General features: G+C 34.2%; 2 long non-coding RNA genes across 5 annotated transcripts in view; one reads left to right on the top strand and one right to left on the bottom strand.

Moving 5' to 3' along the window:
• LOC128894086 (uncharacterized) overlaps positions 1-18,634 on the bottom strand; it is a 111,860-nt gene extending 93,226 nt beyond the window's left edge. For 2 of the 4 annotated variants that reach the window (XR_008461454.1, XR_008461453.1), the window contains exons 1-2: positions 18,501-18,634; positions 16,676-18,406 (exon numbers count right to left, since the gene is read on the bottom strand). This is a non-coding gene — a long non-coding RNA (uncharacterized LOC128894086). Of the gene's footprint in view, positions 1-9,522; positions 9,693-15,903; positions 16,044-16,675; positions 18,407-18,500 lie in introns of those variants that run through there. The other 2 variants (XR_008461455.1, XR_008461452.1) reach the window with 2 other exon arrangements.
• LOC128894087 (uncharacterized) overlaps positions 15,901-19,498 on the top strand; it is a 6,065-nt gene continuing 2,467 nt past the window's right edge. The window contains exons 1-2 of the long non-coding RNA XR_008461456.1: positions 15,901-16,033; positions 16,129-19,438. This is a non-coding gene — a long non-coding RNA (uncharacterized LOC128894087). The remainder of the gene's footprint in view (positions 16,034-16,128; positions 19,439-19,498) is intronic.

Below are 19,498 nucleotides of genomic sequence, written 5' to 3'. Positions count from 1 at the left end.
AGTGCAATGAAAAGTTTTTTGCACTGGTATATGTAATACAAGATAAAACGTTTATAGAAATAATGATTAGACTCGGACAAGCTACTTTAATTTCATTATTTACTTTGACATTTAATAATTTATTTCTATTATTATTGCCTACTGATGCTTAAAACGACGCAATGGGCAAATAAAATATAAAAAAACGCGGGAATTATTACTATCTAGTAATGCGTTTCTGTAATCGAAGTATCGAACAACTTGGTTGTATGTCTATAGAAGCGTAATAAGAATGAAACCCTGACTGACTGACTGACATATCGACGCCCACGCTAAGCCCTTGAACCTAGAAAGCTGAAATGTTGCATATAGGATTCCTTTATGATGTATACAAGGAATAAGAAAGGATATTTCGAAATTTAACCCTTAAGGGGGTAAAAAGAGGTTGCAACGTTAACATTCCCCGCGGACCGCTGCTATCGGAAATATTGATTGGAACATCCGAGTTATGGAAAACAAAAAACAGTCACTTACTGATTCACGAAGGAACACGCGGTCGAATGCGAACGACATCAAATAAATATTATTCCACGGTAGTCATTCATGTACATTGCAAGCAAAAGATTAAGCACACAAATCAATAAATTAGCATTCTGTATCCTACTACATTTACATTTTATATTATCATTTTATTTTAATATATGTATTTAATAGATGCAACATGGTTTGGAAGACACACATTTCTGTAATTACGAAGAAGTTGGAAATTGGGTTGCTGATTGGATAAGCTCGAAAGATAAACCCTTCTTTCGTCGAGGAATTCAACTTTTGCCAGAAAAGTGGAAAAAAGTAGTGACTTCTGAGGGCAAATATTTTTATTGATATTTTTATATACTTTACTATTGAAATAAATAAACAAAGGCTTTAAATGCAACCTCCTAATACTTTTATATAATCGATAAGCACCTAATAAAATTACATATCCGCCTCCAACTGAGATTTTCCAACCTGCACAATTTTTTAATCACCCTGTCATGCCTAATCCTCTAGTTTAAACAAACTTTAAGCGACTTCTCGAGTACCAGCGAAACAAGAAAAAACGGACAATTCAAGACCCAAGAGAACCGTTTGACGATAGTATTGGCAGGAAACTGAACAGTTGGAGCACCTCCTTAGGAAATTTAAACGATTTCTTTGTTTTTCTTGATTTTTTATTTTTTTTTTAATTTTTTTTTTCCCAAGCGAAACAACCGTCCCGGCGCCTTACATCGACCGCTCGTTGTTCCTTAATTAAATTGACTTTTTGACTGCGGTGCAATTACTGCGCCGCGAGCGAAGTTGGAAAGAAAATTCCCCGACCCGCGAAGGTATTCGTAAAAAATCGCCGCGGTTAAGTATGATGAAGAACCGCGATTTTTTTTTTCTTCCAGATTAAAAGTAAATTTCAGATTTACGCGTCTCGACGCCATCGCGCACGGAAAATATTTGATCCGAACATTACCGACGGATTAATGGGAATTCACGATAACAAATCTCGTGCTCGTTAAGTCGATCACCGAATTTGAAATATCGCAATTCGCTCACGAAGGAGGATTCAAAATTCAGGAAAATTACAATCGAGGGAAGAGAAAAAGGAGTAATCTTGTTGCGACGCGATACGAAAGTTTCTCCTGAAACGTAAGCTTCCCTCGATTAATTATTTCGACACGCGTGCAAATTCGCCCGGGAGCGAGTACATTTCGTATTCATAGCGCGGACATTAGAATGGGCATTAATGTAAAAGAAAATAATAATTCATCAGTAGCCTGGACAGGTTTTCGTGGTAACGACCTCGAGTCACGAATCGGGGATTCCTGCGTAATGAATCAAGAAGGTGACACAAAGTGGTGCGCACCCTACTGACCCTAATGCGTGCAACGGAAAATAAAGCACGAGTCCGAAGCGAAACAGTCTTAGGATGATCGGCTACTCACAAGGTTCTCTATTCTTAATTCCATCAATTAGTAGACTATTTTGCAAAAAATTCTCGAGATTAGGGAAATCCAGGAACAAACGTTATTCACTGTAGAAAAGTTTAAGTTAGGTTTGATCAAAGCTGTTGCATTCTCAAGATAATGAGTAATAATCCGTTTATTGATTTCTATTTTTCCAGATCAATTTTCATGTGAAGTTTTAGTGAATTGAAAAGAAGGACTCTACTGTTGAACAGTTGTTTTCAATTATAACAGGATTACACATTATTAACAAAACAAATATTTGTTATGTAGAAAAAAAAAATATATATATATATATTTTTTATATATATATAGTAGAATAAGTTTGTCCATAAGTGCTATAATAATTTGATTCGATTAAAAGCTATAGTTAAAGATATGGTCCAGTAGAGTAATTTTTCTATTAATTTATTAAAAGTTTCTTTGGAGACTGGACTGTACAATCCCTGCCGAAGCGAGACAGTCTTAGGATGATCGACTACTCACAAGGTTCTCTGTTCCTAATTCCATCAATTAGTAGACTATTTTGCACAAAATTCTCGAGATTAGGAAAATTCAGGAACAAACGTTATTCACTGTAGAAAAGTTTAAGTTAGTTTTGACCAAAGCTGACATTCTTCAGGAATGTAAAAATTGTCAAGATAGTTAGTAATAATCCGTTTATTGATTTTTATTTTTCCAGATTAACTTTCATATGAAGTTTTAGTGAATTGAAAAGAAGGACTCTGTTGTTGAACAGTTGTTTTCAATCACAACTGGATTACACATTATTGGCAAAACAAATATTTGTTATGTATAGACTGCGAATCTTTGTGCAAAATAAAATCTTCGCGAACGTGCCTACCAAAATTGAACCTAAATAGGAATTTATTTTATCCTGCAAATATTATACCATGCACTTTACTTTCAATCTTTTTTATATTCTTTCATATTGTTTGCATTTTGTAGCTTCTTGCACATTCAAATTTCCTATAAATGCCTAAAGATCCGCAGTCTAGTTATGTATAATATACATGTATAGGTATTATAATAATTTGATTCGATTAAAAGGTATAGTTAAAGATATGGTCCAGTAGAATAAGTTTGTCCATTAACTTATTAAGAGTTTCTTTGGGACTTGGACTGTACAGTCCACCGAAGTAGGACCACTACAAATTTGAAGCATTTTTCGCGATTTCCGTAAAATTAAAAGGCTTGTTGAAATAATTTATTAACTACTAACATAATACACTGCTACTGCACATACTGTCCATCATTTTCCCAAATATCTGTAATTTTTGTTTTCAATTGTGAATATGTGGTGCTTGAAAATTCATAAACTTTTCTTTTAAGAAGGCTCCAGACATTTTTTATAAATCCTCGTCACCTACACAATTCGATTATTACCGCGATAGTAACAAATCAATTGTTATATATACATCATTATCAACGTATTTAGAAATAATTTGAATGACCTAAGATAATTTAAGCATAAAAGTGAAATTTTCGTACGTGGTCCTAATTCGATGGCCGGGGACTATAAAACCAAAAAACAAACAGGAATTATTACCTACAATTTAAATTTGTTAATTTATTTTTATAGTTCCTGGGATGAAGCAACTAATAGCTACAATTCATTTTGCTCTAATACTAATTTAATTTTTCTGGGCACCTTGGTCAAAACGTCGAGCAAACAAAGAAATTGTTCAACTACGATAGATTGTTTTTTCCAAAACAAAGGAACGACGTTTATTCTCGACCTTCCTCACCTCTACCATTTTATCCCCTAGCGTAAGATACACCCGGATTGTTCGAGGATTCGGTCAGACGGTTGTTGCGACTGTAAATATCAAGTAAAACTCGTTTGAGAAGTAAGGAAGATAAAATATTCCTTTTTGCCAAACGTATGACCGTGCTATTTCTTCGTTTGCCGCGGAGAAGCTTGGCCACTGTTTCTTTCAGTTCCACGAGACGTAACCGGCGACAGGGTATTACGTAAAGAACAGGTAGTCGCTACGTAATACGGTGACACGCGTGATTTTTTTCCCTAGGAGTCGCGTCCTAGTTCCCGCTTCGCGCGCAAACGTTTGCTCAGTGATTAGTGATAAGCCAATGCGATTTCCCGACGCCACGGAAAGCGATAAATTCCCCGTGATAAATTCAAAATCACTGGCGACTTTTTACGCGTACACACCGAACGATCTTTCGAAAAAAATTATTCAAGAAACGTAGGAAATAAAATATTGGGTTGTCTGGAAAATCCATGCGAATTTTTGGTAGGTGGTATAGGTCTGAATATATCGGAATGACTGAAAACAAATAACATGAAGATAAAATAATTTTTGGGAACAAAAATATAACCGACTTCAAAAAAATATTAAAATTGCGCTAAAAAGAATGAAATAATTTCTATTTCATTTATATTAAATTAAGGGATAAGTGTAGAATACGTTCGTACGCCGGACAACTTCCTAAAAAACTTTTGTGAAATTGTAGTTTATTAATTTCTTTCTCTATAATCAATGATATTCTACATATTCTCGGAAATCTCTAGAATAGATATTGCCCAAATAACAGTTATTAGTTTATATGATTTGCAAACTTAACAGGAAGATACGAAAAATTGGTAAAAATATAGAAGCAATAAATATTCGTACGGTTTTTATAACGAGTCATTTACAGTAGAATTTGTAACATAAGCACGTCAGTTTATAGCTTCGTACGAATTAGAAACGTCAAAATTACAGTAAAGAAGTCTTAAAAAATGTTTTAATACAAGAGTGGAAGAAAATCCCATCCCGAATAATATCAAATTTAGTTAATTCACCTAATGCCTAGAAGAGTTACAGAAATTATAAAATCAAAATGAAATCCCACGAAGTATTAATTATTTATAAATTAATGTAAATTAATGTAAATTTCATGTTTTTTTTTTGATAAAGTTTAACATTTAACATTTGTTCGAATACTTGTTGCTTCTATATTTCTATCGATCAATTGTTTTTTTCTTGTTAATTTTGCAACTTATATAAATAACTAATTTTTTTTATACTGAATTTATTGTAGAGATTTCCAAGAATATGTAGATTGTCATTGTTTATAAAAGAGAAGTTAATAAGTTACAATTGAACGTAGTTTTTTTTTTTTTTTGAAAATTGACAAGTATACGAATACTTACTTCACTCACTGTATGTAATTCAATAAATATACAGCCAGTATGATAAGTATTTGTACAGGAACCATTTATTTTAAATTGGTTACTGTACGAATACTTCTTACGCTGGCTGTATATAAAAAATCAAATGTGCCTTTAAATTTTCCTTAAAAATTGGCACGAATTTTCTGGAGAACCCAAAGAAATGGATTTTTATCTTTAACCCATTCATCGCCAAGCGAATCTAAAGTATTGGACGCCAAGATTTAATACAGATGCGTAATAAAGGTTATAATTACGATAATAGAAAGTGATGTTAAATTCGTTGTTTTAAAAAGAAAATTTACGATCTTCTTTTGCAATAATTCGTGACTCAAAAGGCTATAAATTTATCCCTTGAGCGATTGCACATATTGCAGATATTTGAACCACGAGACATCTTGTAGATGGCAGTGAATGCGTTAAATAAAGAATTGTCCCTTATGAATAAGTAAACAAAAATTGCATCTGCGATTTGATGAGTTTTTAAATGAATTAGTAGTGTAGGAATAATACGTTATTTTATTCAATAAAATTGAGGGTCTAAGAATATTATACTAGAATAACTATTAAGTGAGTACTATTAAGAGTATTTTAAGGGGGTCATCCCGTGTGACGGCCGTTTTTTTAAGATTTCTTCCGAATTTTTTATAGCGAAATGAAAAAACACAGATTACCAAATTTTTACTAAATCTCGTGATCCACATTATATCTTTGCTCTAAAAAATTCAAAGTTACAGTTAAAGGCTGAATAAATATACAGTAAAAATTTGAAAACTTTGTGTTTTTTCATTTCGCCCTTAATGATATTTTATTCTATTAATGAGAAGAATACTCTAAGAATAGTATATTATTATATGTATACGTAAGAGCAATTCTATAATAGAATTAATACTGTAGGAGTAGTGCATTATTCTATTAATACACGTAATATTCCAATAACATATTCATTTTTAATCATGTCTCTTAGCTAAGAAGTACCTTTACAAGAACCTACAATAAACATTCAACAATAACACATGATATCGGTTAACAAAAAATCCTTGAAAAACCATAATAAAACTAGGAAACATAATAGAGCTACTAACCTTAAACTAACGCCTACTAACATCTTAAAAGAAAAAAATAAGAACCCCCAGTAGAATTCTTACGAGTAGTAAAATATTAAACAAACCGTAAAATTTCAGTAAATCGTTGCTCCCACCAATAAGGAATGAGTTTAGAAAGGAGTTCTTATTGTTTAATAATTTATTATCATAGTATAGTTTCTTTAAATTCTGGAATATTAACTACTGTATGTAAACGATTCGGAGATATTGGTTTATTAACAGAAATTTGTTTATACTCAATTTATGGTCCATGAAATTTCATGTTGTATTTTTTTAGTTTAAATATAATTACTTTTATATTAATTTTGGCAGCTTTGACTAAAAGAGCTCAATTACCATTTTCTTCATGATTACCTGCAACTAAATCATTCCTAAAAATTCCTAATCATCGCAGCAAATTTATCGATACGCCAGAGATAAGAATTTCACTGACCCAGGCGAAGGATGGTGAATCGGCCACCCACAGGACCGCGTTAAATCTCGTAAACCGACCTCCTCTGTTCTCCGACTGCCTGGGACCGGGGAATTCTTTTCACCTTCGGGGCCCAAGGCGGGGAAGCACCCAGGGGAAGGCTTAAGTATACTTTCGTATACACGTGAAATATCCTTCGGGTCGAAGCTTAGGGTCGGCCACGACCACGCCGGGGACACAAAGTTTCGACTCCACCGATTCCGCAGGCCAAAGGAATTTCCGAGGCCCTTTCGGGATAATGGGCCATGGGGCCGAGGGTTCGGACCTGTTTGAACTCGGCACCGAACTTAGGCTACAACTGCCACTATGGGTGCCCGTATTTCGAAGTAAACTCGACCCCGACGTTTCAGGTAGGTCGCACGATTCGGATAAGCTTGGACTCAACCGAGCACGAAATCGACGATTTTTAGTGGAAAAGCAAACGAACCGTTCTAGTTAGAAAAACCAGTAACGATTTCACTTACAGTGGGTGTAGAATGTATTCGTACACCGATCAATTTACCCCAAAAATTTAGGGGAAATTGTTGTTTTTTAATCTCTTTTTTTTATAATCAATGATATTTTACATATTCTCGGAAGTCTCTAAGATAGATATAGTCCAAACAACATTTACTAGTCAATATAATTTGTGATGTTAACAAAAAAAATGCGAAAAGTGGGTAAAAGTATAGAAGCAATAAGTATTTGTACGTGTAAACACATTAGTTTCTTGCTCCGTACGAATTAGAAAACATCAAATTTCCAGTAAAGTACTTTTAAAAATGACTCTAATAGAGGAATTGAAGAAGATAGAAGATTCCACTTCGAATAACTAATAATTTAGTTAATTTAATGTTTAGAAGAGTTAATAATTATAAAATCAAAAGGAAATATCACGAAGGAAGTATCATATACTTATAAATTAATGTAAATATCTCTTTTTTTTAATGAAGTTTTAAAAATTAAACAGTTGTGCGAATACTTATTGCTTCGATATTTCTATCGATTGATTGTATTTTTCTTGTTAATTTCGCAACTTACATAAATAGCTATTTTTTTTTTTTACTCTATTTATTCTAGAGATTTCCGAGAATATGTAGAATGTGTATGTTTATAAAAAATAAGTTAATAAATTACAATTTTACATAGTTTTTTTGGAAATTGATTGGTGAACGAATACCTTTCTACACCCACTGTACGTCGTTTTTAAATGATAACAACCTTCTTTCTTATGAAAGTACATTAACTGACGAACACGAAAGTCGTCGTCTGGCAGCCAGTAGTTGCTAAAACGTATGAAAATAAAAAATAAAATTACGTCGCAATGAAATGGCTGATTTTTGGTCATAGACATATAAAAATATAGACCGAGCATAAACTGCTACTATAGGTTAGGGGGGGTCTGATATTCGGTGTGTGGAAGGCACTCTTCTAATGTCGATTTATTCCAGCAAGACTCGGTAGTATTCGGCTCACATTTCACATGTACACATACCGTACTGTGAATGTGTCAAAGAGATATGAAGATATAGACCGAGCCTTTGTACGAGGGGTAACTGACAATCAGTGATCCTCAATCTGTTTTTTCTAGAAATTGAAACTAATATTAACCACTCTGTAACACTATTTTGGTTATTTAATACATTCTTCTAATAGCATAATAATTAGACTCCGGAAGTTTATGCAAACGCATATTTTTATAAGAAATAGTTAAAAGAATGGAACCTGGACAGAAATTTATTTTGTGATTAGAATACTATAAAAATACATATTTTATTTTATATATTTTGCATAATTCATATGCTTTGTATATTTATGTTTAAAAGTAATTTAAAAGACGCATTGAACATTCAGGAAGACAGATGAATTCTTTTAATTTCTTATATTCAATATATTATTGCATATGTTATTTATCGTGCTTCTGAGAAATATTTATCACGAAACTTTTGTATCATAATCGAAAAAGAAAAAGAAAAAAAATTTCAAAAATCTGAATTTTAAAATCTCTTTCTTTTTAATTTCCCAAAAATTTGAAAAAAAAATGGAGCTGCCTCCTTATTGGCCCATATCCCTCAATTGTCGAAAATAAAGGAGACAGTCAAAGTCTTGACTGTACGCTGAGCGAATTATAGTTTGAATCATGCAATTCTAAGTTTGTGTTCAATAATTACACAAAATCAGCAAAGAAAGCTTTTCAATTGTTCATTCGTGAACAAACTTTACTTCGATTGTTTTCAAATGACTAAGAAAGTGTGCCATAATTTTCTGGGATCCTCTAATATTTGGGAAAAAGAGACAATAATTCATCTGCCGCAGCAAAGAGTACACACAATCTTTGTTAAGAAAAATTAGAAAGCAGAATGTTTCCACAGAAAGGGGTCTACAGTGCGCGATTAGTATTCACCTCGTTATCATAAGATACGTTAACAAAGGTAAGTTCAAACACTCGTCCTCCAAACAGAGTTCAAAAATCGAAGGATCTCTAAAATTTATCGCTCACGATAGCTGAGGTCGGTCCTGTCGCAGTTTTCAGGTCATACTTTTTGATTTCCAGAGTTAAGAATAACGAAGGGGAATCCATTTTACCTCGAATACGCTACCTTGTTCTCTCGTGGTTCCTAGTTCTACTAAAATAATAATAATAGATAGAGTCCCGCTGTTTTTCGTCTATTCCAATACGAAACGAAAAGAAACAATAGCAAAAGGACCGATACCATAGTCGCTATTTCACTTTGAAGATCAAAGTTCGCGTGGAGAGAAGGTCGTCTCCTTTTAAAGGGTCATGAGGTTACATTAAAGTCGACCTCATGTTACAGGCCCTTCTTACCCTATTTGCACGCCTCGGAGAGAGAGACGGATATAGCGGAAGAAGATCGACGTCTACTTCCAAGTACGGCCTTCACGGTAATGGATTCTCCAAAATTGTGGTTTGCGCGAGTTTAGGCCATCTCGTGCCTGCCAATCGAGCACCGAAGACTTCATTGAAACTAAACAATTAAAACTTTTATGAACATCTAATTTTCTAGAAATTTCTCGTTGATTACTGTTTAGGTACTGTACTACGATGTTGTTTAAAAGACCTCAGTGGTATTACTTTTTTAATGTTAACTAACTATGCCCAATGATAAATTAATCTAATTAAATTTTCTTTAAATGTTAAACAAAATTGACTACCATTTACATGTGTATCATTGTAAGTTACTGTTGGAAACTATTCGGAATTGAAGCAGAAATTAATAATTATAGAAATCAAACTAATCAATCGTGACATATTTTTGATAATTTTGATCGTATATCATTTTTAAAGTACATAAAATATATGCAGATAGAGAAAGAGTAACACGGTCACAAAGAGATTTAAATTGAAAGGTGATCATTAAATATGGAAGTATTCGTAGTATTTAATAGATTGAAGTATTATGAACTGGATTTTTACTTCTATTCATGTATCTATTTCATTTGTAATACTTTACTTAATTTATAATGCTATAATACTTTAGTTGCACTAACATAGGTACTAGTACACTTCTAAATGCATTTACTTCTATTCATGTATCCATTTTATTGATAATACTATAATATTTTACTTACACTAACATAAGTACACCTCTAAAATATGAATATTCCTGATTATTGATTATTACTGAGTCAATTACCATAAAGACAATAAACACAGAGACGAGACTACATTTTCCTAACGAGCAACAGTAATTTCAATTACCATCTTACTAATTTCGATGGAAACGGTATCAAATTTCAATTTTCTTTGATCGAACGCCGAATGAAATCCTCTTATAGTCCGCGTGCAAATTCAGAGGAGAAATTGTCGAAAAAGACGTACCGGCAGTTAACATAGCGTTACGGTGCGCGCTCAATATACGAGCTTTTGAGTTAATTAAGCGAATATTAAATCCCTCTGCATGCCAGTCGAAATTTCTCTTACATAAGCCCGAACTACGTTTTCGACGTTACAGAAATTCTGTTCGCAACAGCGCCAAAGGGAGCACACTCCGTTCTCGCAAACACCGCAGTAAGATTGAATTTGCGCGCCGAGGATCATTAACGTAATCGCGAAAATCAGCGACGGATTCGTCTTAATCTTTTTCGCGGGCGGGACAGATGCCGCGATTATCGTCGTAAGGTAGACGGAAGACGGAAATTCGGTCTCCAGCGCTCGATGCGCGGCCACGGGCTCGCGAAAATAGAACAGGAAATCGTGATTCAGTTTTGGATCGTCGGATTTTACACGTCTACGTTCCCGAACGATTCCATTTCATAGTCCATTAGCAACGATCCCATCGAATCATCCTCCAAAAACGTGCCGGCGTGAAATCATTATTATTGTTCAATATGGCGCTGCTGCGTGGCGCGGAATTATTAGCAGATCGCTCGATTGGAACGCGTGGGGTAGAATACGCTGGAAAAGACTTTGAGGATTCGAGAATACATCATTTGGACATGTAATATTGATTTTGTTGTTAATTCAGTGACTTTGAAAGAAATTTTTAAATATATGCTCAAATTGATTGGTTTGATAGTTTTAGCGTTAATAAATAATACAGTTTATTTTACTTTCGGCTTTTACTTCGACTAAGTGATCACAAACTTACCAAAACGAACGTATATTTTAGTATTATTTTATGGAACAATTGTAATTAGTGAAAGGAGATAGGTGAAATTATTTATTTTTCATTGAGATATCTATTATCTATTATCATATTCTACGGGGTATTTCACCTACAGTGGGTGTAGAAAGGTATTCGTTCACCGATCAATTTCCAAAAAAACTATGTAAAATTCTAATTTATTAACTTATTTTTTATAAACAAACACATTCTACATATTCTCGGAAATCTCTAAAATAAATAGAGTAAAAAAAAAAATAGCTATTTATGTAAGTTGCGAAATTAACAGGAAAAATACAATCAATCGATAGAAATATTGAAGCAATAAGTATTCGCACAACTGTTTAATTTTTAAAACTTCATTAAAAAAAAGAGATATTTACATTAATTTATAAGTATATGATACTTCCTTCGTGATATTTCCTTTTGATTTTATAATTATTGTAACTCTTCTAACCATTAAATTAACTAAATTATTAGTTATTCGAAGTAGAATCTTCTATCTTTTTCCATTCCTCTATTATAGCTATTTTTAAAAGTACTTTACTGGAAATTTGATGTTTTCTAATTCGTACGGAGCAATAAACTAATGTGTTTACGTTACAAACTGTACTGTAAATGGTTCGTCATAAGAATCGTACAAATACTTATTGCTTCTATACTTTTACCCACTGTTCGCATTTTTGTTGTTAATTTCACAAATTATATTAACTAGTAAATATTGTTTGGACTATATCTATCCTAGAGACTTCCGAGAATATGTAAAATATCATTGATTATAAAAAAAGAAATTAATAAACTACAATTTCACATAAAAGTTTCTTTGTAAATTGATCGGTGTACAAATACATTCTACACCCACTGTATATGTATACTTTAGGCAGTAGCCTGAGCCCTTCAGGTCTCATCCCGTACACTATACTTTTCCCTCACATATCAATAAGGAAGAAATACCTTCCCCTAACAACTATAATTGTATTTATCGAAGAGCAATCACAATTGATCTACAGTCAGTGTAGTAAGTATTCGTACAAGAACCAAAACTTCATAAATTTATTTTATTAATAAATTTTAGGGGGAAGAAATAATTAACCAACATTCCTACATATTTTTAGAGTAGATTTTGCTTAAATTAAAGTTTATTACTTTTAATGTTAACCTCTTATTTCTTGCCTTATTAATTTTATTTCAAATTAGTTGCTGAACGAATACTTCTTACACCGACTGTATATGATCCTATAAAACATTCATGCACCGCTCCAAATAATTAGGAGCCCCCATTAGTATGCTGCCCGTGTCAATGCTGTCTCTTCGCAAGAAATCTCAAAACAAAAAATAACAATCAAAATTTAATTTACCTGATGTATTCATTCCTGCAGAAATTTTGTTTTGAAAATAATAATAAAGTTCCATTTAATTCGTAATAAACTATCAAGTATTAATTGAATCTATGAAATGCTTCCAAACTACTCAGAATAATACTACCAAAAGTTCGATATGCCATAAAACATCTCTATGCTGCTCGAAATGATTAGAAACTGTAATGTCTTTGTTGTTTGTGAGTAAAATATTTTTCAAAAATTCTTGGACAATGAATAGATGTGGTTTGTTTGTGATTCTGTCTAGTAAAAAATTTGTTTTATGAGAATAATGATGAAAATAAAACTATCCACTATTTTCTTGGATTTGGAAAAGTAATAATAAAATTATTCATTGCCCTGTGTGTTCAATTTGTAATTTTATTAAGAAGAAACCATTCAGTGCATTTTCCAGGGCATTCTGTATTATGTATTTACATTTCAGGTCTAATTTATACGACGATTCGAGCGATCGATATGGCGTACCACGAGTTCGTACTGCGAGTTTGTACCTGCATACAGAAAAATTTTCTTTCGTTTTCAATATTTCAGATGTTGTTCCAATTTCTTCTATGGTAGAAAGTTTTTAAAATTTCTACACCGTGTCAGCATTTTCTTAATTTCCTCGCAAACAAATTCTTTTGCACTGTTTATGCGTGGTAATCTTGTAATAATTACTCGGAAGAAAACTCACCGATTATTGGATCGAAATGACACGGTTAAAATTTATAAAATTATAAAGTAGACCAGGAATTAAATATATGCAGAATGCTTTTTTAAACTCGATGAATGCTGTTTTTTAAGAATATTTTCTTTTGTTTCTCAAACGTCCCAAACAATATCATCTTTAAAAATAAAAAAATCAGGTATAATCCATACCGTTTGTGTTCTATTGGGAACCAAATGTTATTATCTATTCAACTATTTATAAATAATTGTAATAATAAGATATATATAATATAAAATATATGTATAACTATTTTTAAATATTTTGTAAAGAGATACCTACAAATAATGAACTGAAAGTGTTCCATTAAAAAACAAAACCCTACAGCCTCTTTAGAAATTTAATTTTCAAACAACGTAAACGACATTTTTTAATCTTACAAACCCCCACGAGTGTTATATCAAACTTCAAACTTTGCATCCTGATTTATACACATTTATACACATTATTATACATACAAAATATACAAAGAAATATCGATTAATATAAATAATACATCGATGAAAAAACTACCTGCCCTGCCATTCTTAATATTTCTGAATCTGTGGATTCTGTCGATTAGCAGATACAGTGGATGTAGAATGTATTCGCACACCGATCAATTTCCCAAAAAACTTTTGTGTGAAATTGTAGTTTCTTAACTTCTTTTTTTTATGATCAATGATATTTTATATATTCTCGGAAGTCTCTAAGATAGATATAGTCCAAACAACATTTACCAGTCAATATAATTTGTGAAATTAACAAAAAATGCGAAAAGTGGGTAAAAGTATAGAAGCAATAAGTATTTGTACGATTCTTATGACGAACCATTTACAGTAGAGTTTCTAACGTAAACACATTAGTATATTGCACCGTACGTATTAGAAAACATCAAATTTCCAGTAAAGTACTTCTAAAAATGGCTCTAATAGAGAAATGGAAAAAGATAGAAGATTCCACTTCGAATAACTAATAGTTTAGTTAATTTAATGTTTAGAAGAGTTAGAATAATTATAAAATCAAAAGGAAATCTCACGAAGGAAGTATCATATACTTTTAAATCAATGTAAATTTCTTTTTTTTTAATGAAGTTTTAAAACTTAAACAGTTGTGCGAATACTTATTGCTTCAATATTTCTATCGATTAATTGTTTTTTTTCCTGTTAATTTCGTAACTTTCAAGAAAGCCCTCAAATGGAAAGACATTAAAACAACTTTATCGATACAAGACATGAAGAAATTTTTGGGGCTTATTCTTCTTATGGAACAAGTGCGTAAGGACCGAAAAGAGGATTATTGGAGCACGGATCCGTGTATAGAAACGCCAATTTTTCCGAAAACAATGACAAGAGTCAGATTTCGTATATTGTGGACCTGGCACTTCAATAATAATGAAGAGTTGACTGATAGATCAGACAGGCTTTCGAAAGTCAAACCACGACTGAATTACTTTGTTACCAAGTTTATAAATGTTTATAAGCCTATTCAGCAGTTGTCTTTGGATGAAGGGATAATACCTTGGAGGAGGAGGTTATTATAAATACATAAAGTTCACAAACTACAGCTATTTTGTGCAGAAGTAATTTTGCGTACGAATTGTAAAAAATCGCCCGCTATCCGTTGAGAGTTTGGCGGCAAAACACCCGCGCAAGATGTGTTAATGTAAATTTCTTGTTTTTTAAATGAAGTTTTAAAAATTAAACAGTTGTGCGAATACTTATTGCTTCAATATTTCTATCGATTAATTGTTTTTTTTCTTGTTAATTTCGCAACTTACATAAATAGCTATTTTTTTTTTGTAATCTATCTATTCTACAGATTTCCGAGAATATGTAGAATGTGTTTGTTTATAAAAAATAAGTTAATAAATTACAATTTTACATAGTTTTTTGGGGAAATTGATCGGTGTACGAATACTTTCTACACCCACTGTATATATCGCAGATCTATCAAGGTCAGAAAAACCGAGATTGATTTTCGCCCAGCCAGCTAGCGTCTCCGGACGTCCCACGGTATTTATACGGTGACCCGAGTTTACCAGACGACGTTCGATCTCAGACGAGCGGAGAGGAGGAATGCGCGGCTGCAGCGAAAAACACTGCAAGGACGCACGCCGGATGCTCATCCGTACATGTTGGCCGACATTCAACAAGTGACTGACATTGATGTCGCGCGAACGACATCCTACATCCTCTACCCTACGAGCCTTCGGGTTTGCACGTAGGTGGGGGCAAGGGGGAGGGGCCAATCATTTTGTTCAAAGGTCAAGATCGCATGGAAAAAAAAAAGAGTTGCAACTTGCCCGTTGCGTTTCTATGCGCGCAGATCAACGGAATAACGAGTAAAAATACTCCTAAATGGTCGCCGCTGCACTGTGTCTCACGTAACCTCGATATCCGCCATAGTAAAACAACTTTATCGTATTTGTGAAACGTAGCAGGAACCTTTAACCTTTCTGCTCGATCGATCTAGTAGCGGAGCAACGACTGTTCGTTGAATTAATTTCGCCATTTTTTTTTTAATTATAAGACACCTTGGACTTAGTCATTTCGAGTTACGGCACTTTGAGGTTCTGCGAAGCTTAGGAATGTTTCCTTCATCGAAGGTCAAAGTGAAAATTTCATGGTGTGATTCGGGTAAGATTATCTGAAATGCAATATTTGTTTGTACAACTTCTTTGGTAAATATTCATTGCATATCTTAGGAATACTGAAATAATGTTTTTGTGTAGATTGTTGTTGATAGTGTGTATTGCAAGGATAACTAAAAATGTACTTTATCGCAATTTTTAAATTGTAAATTATCTCATTGTTAGTTTCCAAGGAGGATATGTGAAAATTAAATTGAGACAAGGATAACTAAACATTACATCCAGATCTACGATAATATTAATATCTGCGCCTAATTATAGAGGAAAGTTGATAAAAAGTAATCAAAATGAAAATATTTTCGATTTCTTAGCTAGATAATGTTACAATCTGAACAAAGTCTAAATTAATCCAACTTGGGCAACTTTTCCCTACTCTCTCCAACATATTGTTTCCCAAATTTCGTTAAACAGTGATTTACGTAAAGAAAGTTCATTGTTTGATGCAAATGGTAATCAATGACGCGGAAAATACTACCAAATATTTATTGTTATTAAGTCCAGTGTGTGGATATTGAAAAATAGAAAGAAAAAAAGAAAGGTATGGGTAAAAGGATTTCGCAAAACGCGAACGTAACAACGAGGATGCGACGGATTTAATAATTTACCAATTGAAAGTGCAATTACTCACCGTGCTCGGCGATAATTTCAAGTGACTGAAGGGCCCGCGAGACACAGACTACCTCAAGGGTTAATTCCACCGATAACGTTGCGGAGATTTCCAGCCGATCGATCATCCACTGGTTACGCTGATGCAACTACCTGTAAAACCGCCAAAAATTAACGCGAAGCGATACTTGCCGCACCTATTCCTCCAAATGCACACGATCTCGTGTTCGTGGCCGTCTCGCAATCTCTATACTCATCGATGAACGCAGAATTGCAGTAAAAATGGAAGAAAATTGCGTCCTTGTTTGCCAATTACCCTTCCAATAACGAATACAAGTAAATTTATAGGAAATCTTATTAATACAAATACAATACAAATTTCACGTGTTAATTGTTTGACTGGTAAGTTTATAAAATCTCAACTAAATTCAGTCTGCAAAGTCCTCTTTTCGTTCGTCGTGTTCATTTTGTTTTCCGACTTATTTGATGGTTCAATACTAAAATTAAATTTTCAATAGTCGATAAATTCACAAAATCTACAAAATAGGTTTCATCTTCTGTTAGTATTTTACATAACTATCGTTGGTAATTTGTCAAGTAAAGACCTTTGCTTGCCTTCGTTGCAACAAATACATTAACAAGAATAGTTGGTTACTAATCCCCCAAGGTGTCCCCACAAAATTAATTTATCTAAATTCTTGCACTTAGCTACTTTAATTGTTAACGCTTAGAATCTACAAACATTTTATGTATTTTCATAGATTTCAAAAATATTGGTACCTAAAGATAACCGAACAAAGTCGAAAACAGAATGAACGAGGAACGTAAATAAAACGAACGATGAAGACGCCTGACAGGCAAAATTAAGTTATGAGACATAAATTTCATCGCGTTAAAAGTTTCTATTAATAGCTACTCGCCCTTCTCGCGTAGTCATGGCATCTATCAATATCGGGTAATATATTCATCCAATTGTTATTTCATAGAATAACTTTTGCTTTCGTTCGTAAATACATTATAATTCGCATTTATTATTCGGCGTAACGAACGCTGAGTAACATCGATCGATATTTCGGAACAGCTACTCTTGGTATGGTGGAAAAAGAGGATAAACATGTGATGGGTACACACGAAATGCATATACAGCGGTCACACGATAAATTCAGTGCTTCCGTCAGTTACTACAGCAACCATATTCTTCATTTTATGCAAACACACATTCGACAATACGCATGGAGATTGTTATAGACGTGGTGAAAAGTATGATGAATTACTTTACACCGCATATATTATTCTCTACATATTATACTCTATATAAATATAATGATACGTAAATTTACAAACTGTGTCATTTGTAACGTTGATACACCGTTTACACTAGATAGATCAATGATGTAACATCACTAATGATTTGTCAAGTCTAAATTAAATACATTACGTTAAAACAAACAAATGAACTATCGTATAGTATATAAATATATTCTTTAAGCTACTTGTAATAGAAACAATGCTTTCAAAGTAAATATAAGAAAGCAAACTTTATTTTGCTCAAGAATATAACTATATTGTTTGTCCGTGAAATTATTTTCCCAAATATAATATCTGTCATTCATTCTATCTTTCATTCTTCCTCAGAAAAGTGTGTTCACTGCAAGACACTCATAATTATGGATTGAACCACACACTCCTCCATTAGTCCTACCCTGAATTCGCTACTGCTCATCGGCTTCCGGCCATGGTGACTTTGTCCAACCTGTAAATATGAGATATTCGTCGTGACATCAAAAAATTACGAAACCAACGTGAAAACAGATGCCCAAAATGAAAGAAAGATTCTTCCACGCTACCTAAAATCCCTTCCAAAATCGCGCAATCAATGATATCAACCCAGACTGATTTAGCAACGACCTAACCTCGAACCGCGGTGCCTATTCGCGCGCGCCATCATCCAGCAATGGCGCTGCTTCCGCGACACGACAAGGATCTCTTCGATCGTTGCCCCGGCGTCGAAAATTACACGTTTCGTACGTCGTCGCCGCATAGACGCTTTCGCGTATTATTGGACGAGCATCCCGTGTTCGAGGATGCTTTAAAAATCGCCTTTCATAATCACGTCACAGAAACATTAATCTCCGGCGTAGAGCTCGCTCTGTATTATCGAACAACATCGTCCCTGAAGTTTCTCGTAATGGCGGCCGTTCTCGCCGCACGGGGCCCATAGGCGCGTAAATATCAGCACGAATGAGCACCGACAAGCAAAGGAAAAGACCGGCTCTAGCTGCGCTCGTCTCGAGGCACCGGCGCTAGAGGGACAGAGACGGCGAAACTTAGTGACAAAGAACGAAAAAGAGGAAGAGGGGGCTAGCAAATAGAAAAAGAGAGGAACCGAGGGGCCGTCATAATTCCTTGAATTGAACGGCTGGTTATTCTCCACCAAGGTTACCGACGCAGAGGATGAACGAAGCGGGCAGGCCAGGCAAAGCAGGCTAGCAACCTAGCGGGCAGACTACCATGCAAGCAAGTAAGCAAACGAGCGAGGCAGGCAAGGCGGTCGGGCAGGCCAGGCAAGCAGACAGGCAAGCTGGCTGCCAGCGAGACGCGGAGAGGAGAGGAGAAAATCAAAAGAGAGGGGATACATGACGAGTAGGACGAGTAGGACGAGTAGAGGTTAGGTGCGAGCGATGGGAGGAAGGGAGGGGAATCGATAGAACGACAAGGACGGGGCGCGCAGAGTATATGCCGCAGCACGGCAGCATCAGGCGTCGTCGGCGGTACATGGACTGCGGTGAGGCGAGAGTAGAGAGAGAGAGAGAGAGAGAGAGAGAGAGAGAGAGAGAGAGAGAGA

This window comes from Hylaeus anthracinus, unplaced genomic scaffold, assembly GCF_026225885.1.
Source record: "Hylaeus anthracinus isolate JK02 unplaced genomic scaffold, UHH_iyHylAnth1.0_haploid 3, whole genome shotgun sequence".
NCBI lineage: Eukaryota > Metazoa > Arthropoda > Insecta > Hymenoptera > Colletidae > Hylaeus > Hylaeus anthracinus.
The sequence above is the reverse complement of the archived record's forward strand: the minus strand, read 5'-3'. Positions and strand labels throughout refer to the sequence as shown.